The sequence below is a fragment of the Dipodomys merriami genome, unplaced genomic scaffold (genome assembly GCF_024711535.1).
Source record: "Dipodomys merriami isolate MVZ:Mamm:240054 unplaced genomic scaffold, mDipMer1.0.p SCAF_2, whole genome shotgun sequence".
Lineage (NCBI taxonomy): Eukaryota > Metazoa > Chordata > Mammalia > Rodentia > Heteromyidae > Dipodomys > Dipodomys merriami.
Genome location: NW_027203381.1, coordinates 78,737,489 through 78,756,721, shown reverse-complemented (window position 1 = coordinate 78,756,721; position 19,233 = coordinate 78,737,489). Strand labels below are relative to the sequence as shown.

General features: G+C 34.3%; 1 protein-coding gene across 12 annotated transcripts in view; it reads right to left on the bottom strand.

Annotated features, from left to right (window-relative positions):
• The window catches only part of Zbtb20 (zinc finger and BTB domain containing 20), a 730,255-nt gene that overhangs the window by 458,088 nt on the left and 252,934 nt on the right, over nt 1-19,233 (bottom strand). For 11 of the 12 annotated variants that reach the window (XM_070030175.1, XM_070030177.1, XM_070030174.1 and 8 more), the window contains one exon: nt 10,458-10,534. The gene's annotated coding sequence lies outside the window, so the exon portion shown is untranslated. Of the gene's footprint in view, nt 1-10,457; nt 10,535-12,064; nt 12,463-19,233 lie in introns of those variants that run through there. The other variant, XM_070030182.1, reaches the window with a different exon arrangement.

Sequence of the window (19,233 nt, the reverse complement as noted above, 5' to 3'; positions counted from 1 at the left end):
TTGTAATTAAATATTGGGGGGGTGTCTGTCCCTCAGTTACTTAAACTCACACAGATTGACTATTGGGGAATTTAATTCAGGAGCCAATCTTTCATTCTTTGTTGATTCTCCTCTTCTTCCCCCATTCCTTCTCATCTTTCTTATTTTTGTGCATGAAAGAAATGGTAGAACAAGAAAAGCCAGTGAAATCTATAGAAAGAGAAGAATAAAGCCAGGTATTGGTGGCTCATACCTGTAATCCTAGTACTCAGGAAGCTGAAATCTGAGGATCAAAATACAAAGTCAGCCCGGGCATGAAAATCCATGACTCTCTAATCTCCAATTATCCACCAGAAAACAGGAAATGGAGCTGTGGCTCAAAATGGTTATGCGAGCCTTGAGCAAAAAGGCTCAAAGACAGCACCCAGGCCTTGAGTTTAAACCCCATGACCACCAGCACCAGCACCAGCACCACCATCAACAAAACCCAATAAGACTGATCTCCAGTAGGGGATTGGAAGCAAGCAGAAATTAATTGATTTGGGGTTGAGCGGGTTAAGAAAAGCTCTTAGAGTGCTGTGAGAGTAAAGGCTAGGAGAGTTATTGTAGAGAGTTGTAATGGAGAAATGCCGTGGATAAGGTGAACAACAAAAAAGAATTGTTAAGATATCTTGCACATTGTATAGATTATGTATCCATATAGATACATATAGATATACATATACATATAGATTATGTATAGATTATGAAGAGTTTCACTGAGGAATTAAATTACTTGCAACTGCTCAACTATATTTTTTGTATGTGAATCCATGTATAATTTCACCTGTGCCATGAAAGAGCCCACCTCTTCTTTCCCCTTCTCCCCATGCACAGACTCACACATATACTTGTTCATAAGAAAACTGGCACCAGTCTAGAGTTTGGAAATATTTGCTGAATTCAGAATTCAATCTATTTAAAGTATGTACTATTTTACTTTGTATTAAGGAAGGTGATGTGATACAAATGAAAGTTCAGCTTCTGTGTGATGTTAATATTTTCCTTAGCTATTTTTCTAAGAAGTAAAAGGTATTAACTTTAAAATATTTTATTCATTTTAAACTTAAGTAATAGCTGTTCACTGTAACCAATTAAAGCATAAAAACTCTTGCAAGAGAGTTTCCCTGAGTGTTTTTCTACTTTCAGTTAAGACCAATATAAAGAAGATGGTATGGACTTTTCCAAAGCTTTTCTTCATGGTTACATTAAAATATAAACATATTTATTTACAAATGATCATTATCTTGAAGTTTTTTCTCAATAAATTATAATAATCATATCAGAGCCATAAACAATTAATTCTCTGATGTCTGTATAATCTTTAATAATTGCATATATCTAGTTAAAGTAATGAAATCAATATTTTCAGTAAGATTTCAGTAAAACTTTCACTAAAATTTTACAAATGTTTACATAAGAGGCTCAACATACATTTACTAAAGACTTAGCTGGTGACAGTATCAGTGACTGAGAAAGAAAATTAGTCTAGAATCCTCGGTTCTTTCCTTCAAGAAAGCCACTGTCTAATGAGAAGATAAAAGCAGTTGACTTTTCTTTTTGGTTTGAGAGAACCTGTTCAGTGGGGGTTTTTTGGTAAATATCTTTAAAATAACTCTTAAGAGAAATAATGTCTCACTGGCAATTCATTCTTAGTCATTGTTTCCAATGTGTGATAAGTACTTAGCAGAAAGAGTATTTCCCTATATGGCAGCTCAAAAACAAACTAATTTCAAACCACTGAAAGCTAAGATAACGCACTCCACTTCTGAGACCACAAAGTGATTTATACTCTATTAATGTTTCTACTGTAACACACGTTTGTGAACTACCCTTATTCCATGGGACTTTAAATACTTCATACATATCATTGGACGTTCTTGTCTATAAAACAGAGGAAAGTAGATGAAGAAAATAAACTTAAGACAATTCTTTCAATGACTGAATTCAAATATTCAGATTGTTATCCCATTCCCTTTTCTTTCAATTACACTTGTACCACCCTAGTGGTAACTGAATTGGTAATGTAGATAGTAGTGCATCACCAACCAGATAGTTCCATATACCTTAAGAGATTCCATTCTTACTCAAACATAAAGGCTTTTCATGCAAACTATTTTTCTATCTTCTAAAAATCTCTGTGGATAAAACTCCACTGGCAAGCTATCTAAGTATAAGCAGCCAGAATCTAGTTAGGCCTCATGTAAATTTCTGCAGTTATAAGAAATTAAGGTAGGGGCTGGAAAGGTGGCTCAGTGGTAGAGCACTTGCCTTGCATGCCTGAGGCCCTGGGTTCGATTCCTCAGCACCACATAAGCAAAAAGAAAAAAGCCGGAAGTGGTGCTGTGGCTCAAGTGGTAGAGCGCTAGCCTTGAGCTGAAGAGCTGAGGGATAGTGCCCAGGCCCAGAGTTCAGGCGCCATGACCAGACCTCCCCCCCAAAAAAAAACCCAAAATAAATTTTAAAAAAAGAAATTAAAGTAGATGTAAGGTGAAATATATGTTCCAGGTTCATAGCTATTACCATCAGCCCTAACCTAGAAAAGATAATAACAATGAAAACAGTAATGATACTGGTACACAAGTATTGATTATTGAATAAAGTGCTACAATATTCAACTTATGTAAACAAAGAACTTAGCAAAACTGTGGGCACAGTTATGTAAAATATATATTGTCAAATTCATACCAAAACATAAAAGACACTAGCAAAAAGTCTCAATCTTCTAATATTTGGTACCTATCTTGCATGAGGAAGATGTATTTTTTCTATTTTTGAAGATATATTATTATAAGAGGCTCATAATGCTAAGCATCTGAAACTAACTTGAAGACTGTTCTTCATTCTGAATCAAATGTCTCATGTCTCCCTAAAACCTCAGCTCAGCATGAACTCTTCTCTTAGATCACTTAGAACAGTGATTTCAAATAGTATTTTGAGATACATAAAACAAATGTGCTACAATCTGAAGATCACTCTTTTTTATTCCTAGAAACATGTATCCTAGAGAGTCATCATTTCACTGTCACGTCTCCTTCCTGAAAGTTTCTCCTAAGTTTACTTGCTCTTAAAAAGTGATTTTTAATTCAAAATACCTTAGAGAACAAAACATTTAATATGAAGTACTGGATATTATAAAATATTTAAAAAACACGTTTTCTTCTGAAGAATGCAGCCTTTTCAAAAACTCTATTACTATGCTTTCTGATTTAGGCTATTATCAGTATGTTGCAAGAGTAAAGCTAGATCCAAAGAACAAAGTCCTTCTGTTAAGCAGGAAGGACAATTTTAACTGAGTTACTTCAGAAGACTTGAATGAATTGCTGAGGATTTCCAGTGACCCAGAAATCACTCAAGATATGAGGAGGGGAAAAGACTTCACAATTTTTCACAATTTTCATCGAAGCATTGCTTCTAGTTCTCTTAAATGTTATGTATACTGATGGCCTATGTTCCATTTCTCAACTCAGACTATTATTTTATATTGATTGTTTGTTTAAGGATAGCTGTTCAAGTGTGCAAATAACTGAAAATGGCTCCTCAGAAGTTGAGTGTTTACAAGCAATGCTGCTAAAAATGACTCAATAAAATTTAGGATCAGGTTTGCAGTGAGACCTGTTATCAGCAGGTGTTCTCTATCTGTGTGTCAGCATGTGTCTGTGTGTCTGTATATGTTTCTACATCTTGCTCTTACCAATGATGTCACATTTATTTATTAGGAAAGGCTCTTGCTATCGAATCCATATTGCCTTGAACCTACTGATCTTCCTATTCGCCTTGTGAAGCAATAGATTAAAGTAGTGCACCCCTCCCTCCCCCCGACCAGGAGTTCACTTCTAAGTGTCCTCAATGGTCATTAGAAATCAGTGCTAGCAATCATAAGTCCATTGAGCCCTTCAAGATTTTGTATTTTTATGAATATAAAAGCAGTATGGTTGAGCACATTTATATATTCCCTTACTTTTTACCATGCTATAATGTTTCAGTTATGTATGTCTAGAAAAAAAAGCTGTAAACTAAATTTTAATTTTAGAACATTTGAATTATTCCTTCTTACTCATCTACCAGATACAAGTACAGTTTCCTCATTCATTTTTAAGGTGCCTTTAAATAAGTCGAGGTTACTTAGCAAAACATTTGTGATATGATTGGCTTGTTGAATACACCCAAGGGATCAAGAAGAGACAAATTAATGCTATAGATTTGGTCAGTCTTCTCAGTAAGGAAAAGAGCAGACTTAGCGAGGTAGCTGGGATAATGGCAAGAACACTTGAGGTTAAACAGACAATGTTTGAATGGGGATTTGGGTTTTCCTAAGACGCTCAGGGAAATTTAATCTCATCTAGTCTCAATTTCTGAAATGATGCAATATTGTGAAAATAATTATACAGAGATTTATGCAGGAAAAGCATTTGGTAAATGTAAACTTCTTTTTTTTCAGGTATTTTGGGTATTAAAGAACTTATGACCTGAGTGACCACAAGAGCTGATAATAAAAGGTAACAGATAAAAACTCCAAGCAGGAGTTGGCCACTGAGTTTGAATTGGTTAGGTTTAGTAGGAATACAAACTCAACCTGTGGGCCTTGTGATTTTTATATTCTACTTAATCTTTCAGGGGCTTAGGTTTTTCATAACAAAATGGAAATAATTCCTCCTTTGCTGAGTGGTTGCTGAATGTGGGTAACAAGGATTAGGGGCAATGTTTATAGAGATCTGGTATATTAAGTGAACAAACTGTAATATACATTATTCATGTTTATTATTAATTGAGGCTTGTATGCAGAATCATCTTGTATACTTAGTAATCATTTTCCCATAGAAGACCTTGACAAGGTTTTGGTTGGGAAATTGATGGCCTGTTAGATGGTTTGGTTGTGGTAATTTGGCTAAAAAGATCAAGCTTTGTTGTTTGGGCTACTATTTATCTGTAATAGTTAACTGTTTAAGTGTAAGACTTGATTACAAATTCTAGGCCTGAAGTTTATTTATCACTGATATAAGCAGGTTGAATAAGTAATTCCTAAGGTTTTCTGTTGAGGCTATATATGCTGCTTCCACTGCCTTTCTTCTGAATTATAACAGATAATTTCTCTTATCTTTAGAGTTTAAGCTACTTCTCTACATTTTAGTTTTTACATGCCCTATAGTGCTTTTTCTTTAATTGCAAAAGGTAAAAATTTGCATCATTTAACAAAGGAACTGGTATTCCTATTTTGATTTAGTGGCAATCCAGGATATTAATGCATCACACTTTAAAATGGTAAGCATTGTTTTTCAATTTAGGAATTCAGTAAGGTTGTAGGTAATTTTAATAAGAATAACAGGGATTTAGCTTTGTCTTTTTATATCTCCAGACTTCTGGTCACTGGACATGATAAAATGAACCAAATTTTAAAGCAAGATTAAAGTGCAGCAGCTAAAAATATAACAATAAAACACATTTTGGGTATGTACTGTATTCTTATATAGGCACTTACAATAAAAATTCATTAATAATAAAATTTTAATAACTTTTAACTAGAGATGAAATAAAATTGACTTTATCTGAAAAAGTTGTCAAAGATCTACTCTGCTTATTAGACCTATTTATTGTGATCCATTAGTCCTTAATTTTAGAAGTCCAAAAATCTCCTCAAACTCAGAAGTTAACAGATCATTCAAAATAAACATGTATACTCTAGAAGAATGTACATGCTACTTACTTCTTATTCTGAGCTTGTATTCTTGAGCTGTTGTTCAATTAACATTGTGTGTTTATATCCTATGTACTTTCCAAATTCTTCACCTTGGAACTTCTGACTTCTGTGTTCCTTTGCTCTACTCACTCTGGTATCCTTTTATTCTGAATACACAATGTTTGTATTCAAGGGTTCCTATTTGAAAATAGGGCCGTCTATGGTGTTATTTCAACCTTCATACTCCAATTCTTAATCCAAAATATTTCCTACCTTTCAACTTTCAACTCAAATGATCCACTCTGAGAATGCTGTACTGAGCATCAAATGAAAATTATAACAGATTTTCGCTACCCATTGTTGTCTTGCATATGTAACTATTTTAATAAGACATATCAATAATTTTAATTTTTTGCATATCTGTTTAACATCTGATTTTGAAGCTTATAAATTTCATGACAGCCTAAGACACTAATCAGTATTAAGAATTGAGAAATGAAGTAATGATTCTATAAGGTAGAGAAATATAATAAATATGAATTTTGCCCCTAAAAGTTTATTTTCTTATAAAAAGATAAGGCAAGTGCTCAAATAGTCAAAAAAGTGTATGATGCATGAGTTTCTTAGGATTTCTGAGACAAATTATTATAAAGCCATTGACATATAAAAACAGAAATTCACAATCAAGTCCATACATCAACTGAATTTAATGGGTATGATAAAGTATATGTATGTTATTTATTTTAGTTCAAGGAGGGCAAGATACATGGGATTCAGAGCATCTGAATCACACTTGATAGGATGGGTTGTATTTTAATATGCAAAAGCAGAATGATGGACATTTCAGATGGTGAAAACTATACGAATAAAGATAGGTATGGGAATTTGGCCTGAATGTAATATATAACACTGGGTAAATGATGACTAAGTTAGATCTAGTTAGTCTGAAATGTCATGATGGGCCAGAATTATTTTGTAGTCATTATAGAATTATTGAAACTTTTATTTGAACACAAGTAACATGATCTTAGTGTGTGTGTCTACTTCAGGAAAGTCAATAGGGAATGGTACTTAGGAAATAGATATCTCAACTGGTAGGCTTTTATAGGTAAGACGAATTCCTGATCAGAATAGAGGAGTCAAAGAAAGAAAATTAACAATAACCGTCCATTTACTGAACATCAATCCAATCAAGGCAAGAAAGATAATTTGAGTCAACATGCTCTTGACAATGAGGATGAGGAAAATTAAGACTCCCCATAGGAAGATGACTTTTAACTAAGAGAGTAAAAACAGTTTTGATAAACTGAGAGTGAGAAACAAGAGTAATTAGTATGTGAAGACTTAAGTATACATTTTGGGATATAGTATTGGAGTTTGGTGAAATATCAGAAGTAGAGATAAAATGTTTGAGTTTAACAGTGAAATGTTGAAGTCTCATAATTTTGGGAAGGGATGTTAAGTAATGGGAAGGAAATAAATGTATATAGACATTGTCATATTCTGTCTCTACATAATCTGGGAAAATTTTTCAATGTTCTACTTCCTCAGATATGAAAATAATTAATTAGAATTATATAACTTAAGTATTAAAAATCTATCACCTTTAAGGCATCTTCCAAGTTCAAGGTAATAATTCCAAGTAAAATATAGTTCAAATCTAGTATCTAGAATGATGTGGTACAGTATTCTCTTTTGATATTTATTTTCATTTCATTCTGCTTCATTGACATATAACCTGACTTCGTGGACTACTAATGAGTTGCAACCTACACTTTTGGAAAATTGATGTGCCTATACATTCTAGTTCTCTTCCATTTGCTTTGTGTCTGGGGCATAACACAAAGGCTGTTAGCTTTTTGAACACAGTGATTTGAGCTTCTTCATAATGTGGCGGGGGAAGGTCTGGAGGTGATAAAATAAATTTAAGAAAGAAATTAAGATATGTCAAGAACTTTGCTCTGGTCTCTTTAGATTACTAAATGACAGAATCCAATAAAGGCAACATGAAATAAATTACCAGCTCAAGTAATTCATTTTAAATTATTAAAGTTTACTTCATTTTTTTCAGACTCTGAAAAACTTTTCTCTGATGGAAATGACTCCTGGCAACAGTGACATTCTGACACTACACATGTTTCATATTCTTACGAAGTTTGAATTCTTTTGTCACAATGGTTCTGTTCAGATTACTGGCTTCATTATACCTGTAGTAAGCCCAATTAAACTATTGTAATTTCTAATATCTTCTGTGTACTTTATAAACCATTATGAAATTATTAAGCCAATCAAATTGTAAAACCAACTCACTGTGTAATGAAAGGCATGGTATAAAAATATACAGGGCTAATGGAAAAATATGTGCTTGATAATATTCAGAGTTATTACACTATCTTTTACATATGCATTTTTGACTACTTTGTGAAGTTTAACAAAGGCAAATTACTTCTTGGGAAAACCTGTTAATAAACCCCTAGAATAGAAGGAAGATTTGGGCCTCAGTGTCTGCAGTTGGGTTTACTCACCGCTCTACATATCTAAGGATGATCTGTATTGGTGGTCAGTATGGTGGTGCTACATGCATGATCTACCCTGTATTCAAATTTATTTCAAAATGAGAGGATAAAATTTTCATTTTTTATATTCTTTCAGCAGTAATGTTTAATGATGGTATATTCTTAAATTCTTTTTACCTCAACATTTCCATCTTACAGAAAATGTGAAAGGTTATTTGATGTCCTTCAATATTATTCAACATGATAACAGTACAATTCACTAGGCCTAATTTCTTATCATTTTGGATTTGCCTCAGAGGCTAAGTTTTATGAAAGCCTTAATTTGCATCAGCAGAAGCTGATTTAATAAAAATGAAAGGATCCCTTTTGGACATAAATTCTAAAAACTAGTGATGGGAAATAGGGAAAGAAAACTTTACATCAAATAATTCTGAGTTGTAAAAAATATTGTGCTCTTATTAGTGTTAAGAAACTTTCTATGCAATGAAAGTTGATTTTGCTCATAGTTAACTTCTCAAGTCCTTGGCCTCTTGATCCAACCTTTATGATACTACTAGTTCCATTTCCTTGAAGCACATCTTACTGTACGAACAAATTAACAAATTAAAGTAGCAAATATCTGTCCACCATGGTGTTAGGTAGATTTAGTTTTGGATCAATTCCAGTGAATGAGATATAAGACACAACTTAAAAGACTACTGAAGCCCATTTGATATACAAATGTGATGAGCTACAAATAGACACTTTCATTTCAGTCAGGGATAAGAAGAATAAAGTAAATGAGGTAAAGACTAAGAGACTGACACCTACTCTGCCATAATTGTCTTTCCAAGTGTCCAGATTTTTATTCAACCTCTCTTGACCAAAACTATTCTAGGATAGAATGAATTTATATTTTCTAGTTTTTTATACATTTTGTAATTGAACTAGTAATATCAGCTATTTTGTGATTTCGAATTATTTTGCTAAGTATTAGGGATTGTAAAAATTACTTAGTCCTTAGTCTAACAACTCTTTCTGTCTGTGAGATTAACTGTTGTAGTTATGAAAAAAAAACCAATAACCCTCCTTTATTCACTTGTATCAGCCAGGAAATGTGACTGGCTTTCCCTGATTCACCAAATACCTAACAAGGAGGTGATTCTTAATAACTCTAAGACTGTCTACAGACAACAGTGAATTATGAAAAAGTGCAGTGAAACAAAGTAAAGATGGGCAGAATTGTCTCAATCACCTTCACTATTCCGTTGGACAAGGACTGTGGCACTCTGAAAATCATGATATAGTATTCACCACATCTGGCATTACCACAATAGAGTTAAATGTTTTAAGACTCTCTAACAAAGACTTTAATTCATAAAACATGGGAATACATAATAAGTTTCTGGATATATTACCAAAATATCCATTTTGATCTTTTTTTTAATGACTGACTTTCCTTGTACCATCTCACAACCTTTGAGTGCAGCATTAACATGATTTTCCTTTTTCCTCTACCAACTATAAGATTCTGTTTTCTTACTCTGGGTGTCTGAATCTTTTATATGCTCTGGTTCTATTCACTGCCTGTTATTCAGACATTGAAATCCCAAATGTTAATTGTTCTTCCAAGTACATTGACAAAACAGCAGCTAAATAAGGGTAGACCAGACTGTGATAGACTCTGACATGCATTTATGGAACAATGGGGCTCTGAGAGACAGCCTTGTAGCTCACGGGAAGACATAAGATGTACTATTTTGACTGCTTCCTAGCAGAATGGGGAACACACGCACACAAGGGAATTATGCATTTTAGTTTTGCCTGAAGTCCTCAAGGCAACAGAATCTCGTGATGTCATCATGAACTTTCCACTTTCATTGACACAAAGGCTAAGAATTGCTAATGACATCACAAAGGAAAATGGAATTCAATTTGGTTCCGTAAGAAATCTTCTGTTACCTTTCATGAATCTGGAACAAAAACTCGAGATTCTTTCCAAATAGGGTGATGCAGAGTGGGTGACACCCTCCCTAACGAAATTCAAACCAGCTAAAAGAAAGACTCCACAATTTTGGTTGGATAAAAAAGACATACTGAATAGTGAGCCCAACAACTTTTTTTTAAAAGAAAGAAAGCATTTAAAGATGTATTTCTTCAGGGACATTTAAATTTTACTAATATCTGGTTACTATGTTACCAATGTTTTGTCCCTTTCTGGGTTGGTCACAGAAACACAAGGGAAGGTACAGGAAGCTTCTACTTACAGGAGGAATACAGTGAAGCTCAATCTTTTGTTTGTAAGGTGCAGTGATTTCAGTCTCTAAATGTAACTTCAGGCAGTCTGAAAAGAAACAGGTTAAAATCTCTTTCAGTTATAATTGGTATTTCAGATTTAATTAAAAATTAAACTTTCATAATGTTTCACCATCCAAAGCAATGCATTATCAGTCAAGCGTAGCTTTTTTTTTTCTTGGTAAGGGGAAAAAAATCCTCTTCCCAGAGTAGTTTTTTTTTAAATGAAAAGGAAAGGATCTAAAGAGGAGGGGGGGAAGCAATTCTAAAAAACAAAATATGCCTCCCTATTAAGGGATTCGTAATGATAATGCCTAGAAAATTAGTGTTTCTGAGTTTTTTCTAGCTATCAGATTTTTAAAAAAATATACTTCTAAACAAGTTCACAGCCTAGAGATTAAATGCAATGTTAAGCTCAAAGCAAAAAAAAAGATGAAAAATGTGAATGCACATGTTAAAGAAAAAAAATATGACTTCAAGTAGAATTGGAGGGAAAAAAGGATAGATCTGCTTCATATGATTGAATCAGTGGTAGGCAGATGGTGAAATAGAGGCAAATGAATATTGAGCAAAACAAAATGGGCATTGCAGTCTTCTGGGTTTAGAGTGCCCCATTTCATGTGGTACATTTTTTACTTGCAGCCACTAGTATGTGAAGGAGCCTAGGAAGATCACCAGGTTTTGAATGAGACATTCTGAGTTAGCTTCTGGGTTAGCCTTGTGCTTAAAAAGAAAATATATCTTTATTCTTAAACTTTAAGAGTCCAGATATTATGATCTCCAAGAATATCATACATATTTGGGTTAAAAATCTCATAATCCTTTCCTTCTTCAAACAACATCTTAATACTTTCATAGTAAAAAGCACACACATAAGTTAGGCCTCTTTTCAACTTAATATAATGGATATATTAGCATTTTAGAAAAATATATTTCAAATGCAAATGGAGTTACTACAATTATCATTCAGATTTTACATAGAATAGGTTTAAATATATATATATATATATATTTGTAGCACTAAATGTATGTTTATGTCCAACCTCACATAATGCAAAGTAATATCTTAATATTTCCACATGAGAGCATCATCATAAATTACCCACAAAATTGCCTCTATCCGTAGAAAATGCAGCTACTTCTCACTTTTCAGTCCCATTTTCTTCTCCTTTGAAATATGTCGATGAATAATTTTGGTAATATGTCTATTTGGTGTTCATAGATTTTAAATGCAAACTTGCTCAGGTTTACACTAAATCCACTTCATGAATGGGATCTTTAAAAAAAAATCACTGATTAACTAAACTTTTACCCTACTCCTCAAATGCCTGAATTAGACTAAAAATGCACCAGAGTAAAGACAGAAATTATGGAGGCGTCACCAGGGAAAACTGAATAAAAGAAAGGGAGAGCACACATATCCTTATAAGGCAACAAAATATTCATTAAAGAAACTGACAAAAATAACTGTGCTCAGAATTTATATGGCATAACAATAATCCTTGATAAATGATTCAGAAATATAAAAGTTGCTCACTTCTAGATAATCTGAATCACCAACTGGTATTGTTCTACTTACCAATAAAACATGGCTAGTAAAACTGATTCATTGTCTGGCTCTGGCAAGAAAAGGGATAGAAACTAGGCTGAATTTTGAATTGACCAGTCAGATTTCTTTCTTCTCATTTCACCAGATGTTGAATGAATTGAACTATCAGTTCAAAAGAATAAATTCAGTTCTGAATAGTCAGTCTAAGTTCTATTCCCCCGTCCTCTGGCATTCTTTCTTGCCTTCTTTGACCTTTCCTTTCTGTCATTTCTGTCCATTTCTTATCTACTTTCACTTTCTTCTTTAGTTCTCCTGTCTTTTTATGACTCGGTATCTCCCTGTCTCTCTCTCTTGCTCTCACTCTTGCTCTCAATTTCATTCTCTCTCTCCTCTGGTGAAGGTAATGAAGCTCAAAAACAACATCTTGTATCCTGTTGAGGAAAACTTGGTCACAACTATCATTCCAGATGACAAACTCATTCTTAAATATCTGTTTCTCAATCTGGCAAAAACAGATCAGTTGAGAAAACAGAGATACAACATCACTTAGCACAAATACCACTACTTTTAATTCTTATACTATATTTATGACAAGGAAGACTGAGTTTTATTTCTATTAGACTTAACCTCTCATAGAACCACAAATAAGACTAATAACAGGACTATTCTGTGGCACTCAAGCAAACGGCTGAGCAAAACAGATGGATCCTACTTTGCGCCAGGACTCAAAAAAATACAGTCGCCAACTCACTGTTGGCTACTACATATCTTGGCCCAAAGATGGACCTGGAAGTGAGACCAGTTGTCTTTGATACGAATACTGCTCCTCTTCATAACTGCCTCATGAACAAATCATTAACTCTGTCACCATGTTACTGTCACCAGTATTGGGTAGAAATTGCTTGAAAGATAGGTCATTAACAAAGTGAAATATTCCGCAGGCATCCTGAATGAGATTGAGGAGTAAAAGGTATTGGCATTACTATCTACTTGCCAACTTTCTTGTTTTTTCCAACTTCAAAACTGAACACCCTGAGCCTACCTTTAAAATAATAGATTTACAGAGTGTTTATGTTATCAGAAGAATAATTTCCTCTTAACATTTCAGTTTCCAAAATTTTTAAACTTTTTTTTGTCACAGAGATCAATGTTAGTCATTATTTAAACTGGAAACTAGTACCAGACTTATCTAATCAGAACAAAACAATGAAAGGTTGTATAGATTAAGGTCAACATCCAATTGGGCACTGAGAAATAGCTCAGTAATCAATGTAAATTACAAAACAGAAAAATATGCCTTTCTGCAGAGGTCCTTTTGCAAAAGAGCTTGACAATTCTCACAAATTAATGATTCTGAATGGCCTCCTAAAGAAGTAACAAAGCTATTATATTACAATAATCTGTTCAGTAAGTCTCAAGCCAGTAACTAAGTCCTCTGGTCAATTTAAAAAAAAAGAAGGAAGCAAGGTGCAAAGTGGTACATCTGAGCATTGAGTAGGCATAGGCTGCTCTGACCAGTCTGTCTTTAAAATTCCTTACAAAGATAAAAGTTTTAGATATCACTGAGTCACAGAACTTCAAGGAGAGAACAACAAAGTGCTCCACTTTTCAGATATGTTAATTCAGACACTTCTCTTAATGGCCTTCCAACTAAAACCAGTCCTGATTTTCATCTTTCTCAGATTTGTTTTTCCAATTTATTCACCTCTAGATGATTTATTCACTTTGACACATTTCAGATTTTTTTTTTTCTGGTCGGTCATAGGGCCTGAACTCTGGGCCTGGAGGTTATCCCTCAGGTCTTCAGCTCAAGGCTAGCGCTCTACCACTTGAGCCACAGCACAGCTTCTGGCTTTTTCTGCTTCTGTGGTGCTGAGGACTCAAACCTAGGGCTTCATGCATGCAAGCAAGGCAAGCACTCTACCACTGAGCCACCGGTTTTTTGTAAAGCCCTGCCTACAGTCAACATATTAGGGTAATTGTAATATGTTTTGGCATTTAAATTATTTATTTTCATTATTTAAAACTTTTTATTGTGGGAAGTTTCACAGATATGCATGAATATAGTGTATATTACTAAGATGAACTTTCATGAACACATAATCCAGAGTCAACTTATTTTTATATCTTTATATCCTTTCTACATTTTCTTCTGCCTTATCCTTTCAAAGATAATTCCAAACAGTACAGTGTATCTATAAATACTTTTGTATGCATTACTAAAAGAATGTGAGTGTTCTCATGGCCACTGGTGGCACATGTCTGTCATTCCAGCTATCAGGGAGACGGAGGTCAATGAAGATCATGGTTCCAGGACAGCTCAGGCAAAAAAAAAGTTTGTAAAACTCCACTTCAGTGGGAGAAGTTGGGCATGGCAGTGTACAACTACCATCCCAGCAACCATGAGAAACATAAAATAGAATTAGAGAGTTAAATAGAACAGGCCTCTTTTACAATCTTAGAAGTAAATCAACCAAACTTTCCTCACTATATGAAGGTAGTTATAAGGCTTTTCATGCATACCTTTTATTGGACTATAGAAGTTCTCTTCTCTTTCTTATTTGTTAAAAGCTATCACAGCAAATCTAGGCACTACATTTTCTCAAATGATTTTGTGAAGCTAAGATGTGTTTTTCTAACTTTTATCCTGTTAATTTGATTGCTGGAATTTTTTTACGTCAACACTGAACAGATGAATCCTATCTGTATATAATATGTTTTCATTTTGCTGAATTTGACTTCTGGATATTTTGTTGAATATTGAATATTTGTCTGTTTTCATGAGGGATACTGATCTCCAGGGGTTGTATGTGTATGTGTGTGTGTGTGTGTGTGTTAGTACCTTTTCTTGTTTAAATATTGGATAGAAATCACTAGTGAAGACATCTGTATCTAAAGAATCTTTTCTTCTCTTTTTTTAAATATAAAACTTCCTATGTTTATTGTCAGAAGCCCATTCAAACTTTCTATTTCTTTCTGACTCAAATTGGTTAAGTTGTATATTTCTAGGATGTATCATTTCATCTAAGTTGCTGAAATGCTCAGGATATATCTTTTCATATAATTATCTTACAACCCATTTTATGTCTATGGGATTAACAGTAAGGCCACTTTTTTTTCTTTCCTTTTTTTTTTTATTGTGAAAATACTGTACAGAGGGGTTACAATTACATGGGCAAGATAATGAGTACATTTCTTATCAAGCATTGTAGCCTCCTCCTTTGTTTCCCTTCCCATCCCTTCTCATTCTCCCCCCGCCACCCCATCCTCCCCTCTTCCTTCCCCCTCCACCCCCCTGTCCCCCCCTCCCCCCGCACCAAAGTTGTAAAGTTCGTTTTTGACATAATACTGATCTTGATGACCTATTATCTTCTGTCCTTTATATTTGGTCAATATAGAAAAGTTCCATTAATTTTGTTGATTTTGTCAGCTAATTTTTGGTTTCATTCATTTCCTGCATTGTTTTCTTTTTAACTGAGTTTTGTTTGTTGTTTTGTGCATATCTTGAGGTTTGAACTCAATACGTGAGTGCTGTCCCTGAGTTTTTGTCCTCAAGGCTAGTAATCTATCATTTGAGTCAAAGTTCCACTTCTGGCTTCCTTTAATTGGGGAAGGTAGTTTATTGGAGATAAGACTTTCAGGGATGTGGCCAAAAGGAAATGCTACTACACTGTTGGTGGGAATGTAAACTGGTTCAACCACTCAGAAAAGCAGTATGGAGGGTCCTCAAAAGACTAAGCATTGAGCTTCCCTATGATCCAACAATCCCACTCCTGGGCATTTACCCAATCATAAACAGGGCCACACCAAAGCTACAGCACAACTACCTTCACTGCAGCATAATTTAGCATAACTAAGATATGTAACCAATCCAGATGCCCCTCAGTAGATGGATGGATCGAAAAAATGTGGTATACATACACAATAAAATTCTGTGCTTCCATCAGAATGAATGACATTGAGCCATTTGTAAGGAAATTAAAAGACTTGGGAAAAAAACCATATTAAGTGAGGTAAGCAAGATCCATGGAAACATAGGCTCCATGGTTTTTCTTATTTGTAATAATTAGTATATTTCTAGGATAGTCCTAGAAGAGGATCACAATAGCTCAATAACTATATACACATGATCATATAAAATGATGCTAATTGAAATGAACTCCAGGATATGGAAACAAAAGGGTTTTGTTTTTTTGCTGTTTTTGTTTTTATGTACTGTGTGAAGTTATTTATTTTTTCTTTCTTTTTCCCCCCTTTGGCTTATCCCCTGTTGTCAATTGTTTTTGATTTTGGTACCCTGTGTCTTGTATCTGATTTGGGGAAGGGAAGGGGAAATAACAAGGGACAAAGGGTGAACCAATTTAACTGTAATACTCACAAGACACTATGTTGAAAATGAACTTTACGGGGATGGGAAGGTGGCTCAGTATGGGGCTGGGAAGGTACCTCAGTGGTAGAGTGCTTGCCTTGCATGAATGAGGCCCTGGGTTTGATTCCTCAGCACTACATAAACAGAAAAAGCCAAAAGGGCGCTGTGGCTCAAGTGGTAGAGTGCTGGCCTTGAGCTGAAGAGCTGAGAGAGAGCACAGGCCAAGTTCAGGCCTCACAACTGACAAAAAAAAAAAAAAGAAAGAAAGAAAGAAAATGAACTTTACAACTTGGGAAGAGGGGAATAAGGAAGGATGGAAAATGGGAGAAAAACAAGGGGGGAGGTTAACAATGTTCAACAAGAAATGTACTCATTACTTATATAACTGTACCCCCTCTGTACATCACCTTTCCTATAAAATAATTTTTAATATTTATTTCCTTTTTGTTGAACTAGCTTTAGTCTGTCTATATTTATTCCTGTCCTATAATGAAATAACTAAGCTTATAAAGTGAAAAGATTTATAAAGTAGGAATGTTTATTTTGGTAAAAATTCTGGTTGTTTCTGTGTAAAATAGAGTGGCATTATTGATTTAGGCATCTGAAAAAGGTATCAATCACATCATGTTAGAAGCAAATTACTCTCCTGCTGATCCTGGAAGCAGTGTGAGACCAAAGACTTATGTATCCAAGATCCTCTTCAAGGACACATGCAGGAAAATGTAAGGTCCTCCCTCTAGGCTTTACCTCCTGAAGGTTCACAGGAATTCCAAAGAGCCACCCTGGGTATCAAGTCTTTAATATTAAAGCCTTTAAGTTTCCTATGGGAGATAATACTCATTTTCAAACCATACTACCATAGAACTACGTGATTAGGACTTCTTATTTTTTTCTTAGATTTTATAATTTTTTGCCATTTCCTTTCAGCTTTAAGTTTCCGTTTGATATATCTTATCTTATAACTGTCTTAGTCTATATTTATGGAGAAATCTTTAATTGTATCTTCATTTTTAAAAGAACAGTTTTGCTGGATATAAAATTTCTTTTTTTCCATCAGCAGTTTGAATATACTCTCCCTCTGCCTCTAGCTTTCATTATATCTAAAAAGCAAGTTCCTGATCCTAACATTGATGACAGTATCTAATGAATCTTTTTTTCTCTTTGTGCTTTGAAGACTTTTCTCTTTTCATTGGCTTTTTAAGAATTTGACAGTCAAACTTGTATAAATCCCTTTGTGTTAATCTACTTAGGGTTTTTGAGCTTCTTCAATATGTAGATTCATGTTATTCAACACATTTGGGGAATTTTTTGACATATTTCTTCCAATACTTTTCTGCCTGTTTTCCTCTTCTCCTCTTCCATTATTCATATACTAAGATGCTTGATGGTATATCATCGATTTCTAGAACTCTCCTCATTTTCTTATTGTTTTTCTTTCTTTTCTTCTTAATTTTTATTGATCTTCTGTCATCTCAATTCTCCTGTTTAGGCCAACTAGTAAAAATGATATTTATTTTAAAATAATTTTGGTTTTATATTTATAATATTTGGAGAATAAGTAGAGTAATGCTTTTAATTATTTTGTCATAAAATATTTACTTGAACATATTTACAATCAGTGCTTATATATCTTTGTAAATTCAATATCTATTCTTCCTACATTCATCCCCAGTCAATTTCCTTGACTGCTTTATTAACTGGGTATGGGTCACACTCCTATTTCTTTGCATATTTCATTTTTTCCCTTGAAAACTGACCATTTATCTATGTGATTTTTTGTTTCTCTTGTATGTTCTTCCCCCATAGTATTACCCCTGTTTTCACAGTATTTGATGTCAGTGCCCTGCATCTTGTATATACATTATTCTAATTTGGGGGAGGGGAAGGGAAATAACAAAATGCTGAAACAAGGATACAGGTTGACCCACTGTAACAATGAGATGTACAAGACACTATGTTGAAAATGGACTTTACAACTTGGGGGAGGAGGGAGGAGTTGCGGAGGTGAGGAGGTAAGGGATGGTAGGGGAAAAACAAAGGAGGGGGTAACAATGCTGGATAGGAAATGTACTCATTACCTTACTCATGTAAGTGTAACCCCTCTGTACAATAGTTTTACAATAAAAAACATAAAAAAGTTGACATTTTATATATTATAGCACCTTTGGCTTCTAAATCTTTCCTTCACAGGTTTTTGCTTTATTGTTGTTTGCTTAGAACATATTTGATATAACTCTGTGGAGTCTGTCTCCCCCATGCTGTACAAATGCTGATGTCTCTTCTGAGTTTCTGTAGTTACTGTTTTCATATTGTATAAAGATTTGTTCCTGCATTCACACAGTTTATGGATCATTAATAGTTGGGCAAGGTTGTAATTAAACACCTTGGGACAATAAGGTCACAGCCTTGCTGATGGATGTGGGTGTCTGTAAGAAAATATATTAGAAATTCAGGCACTTTAAAAGTCTTCCTACACTTCTGTTTTCCACTAGGCTCTCTTGTATATCTGTTGAATGCCCAATGCCTATAAAAAGCCATTAATACATGGATAAGTTAATTCTTTCTGGTCTTACCTGGAGTAGGTGTGATGCCTCCCAGACAATTACAGGTAATATGGTAGCTTATCATGATGCATATGGAAGTCTCCTTTGTTAATTCTCTGTAAGGAATATATATCCAATCTGCCCATCTCTTATTGCCTGCCCTAGTCTAATGTTTGACCTCCCTCTATTTGGGACAGAGATTACTATTGTTTAACAACACACAGGTCATGGGATGCTGTGATGTTCTACTTCACCCAATCACACCTCCTCCTAAGTGTGAAGTTGGG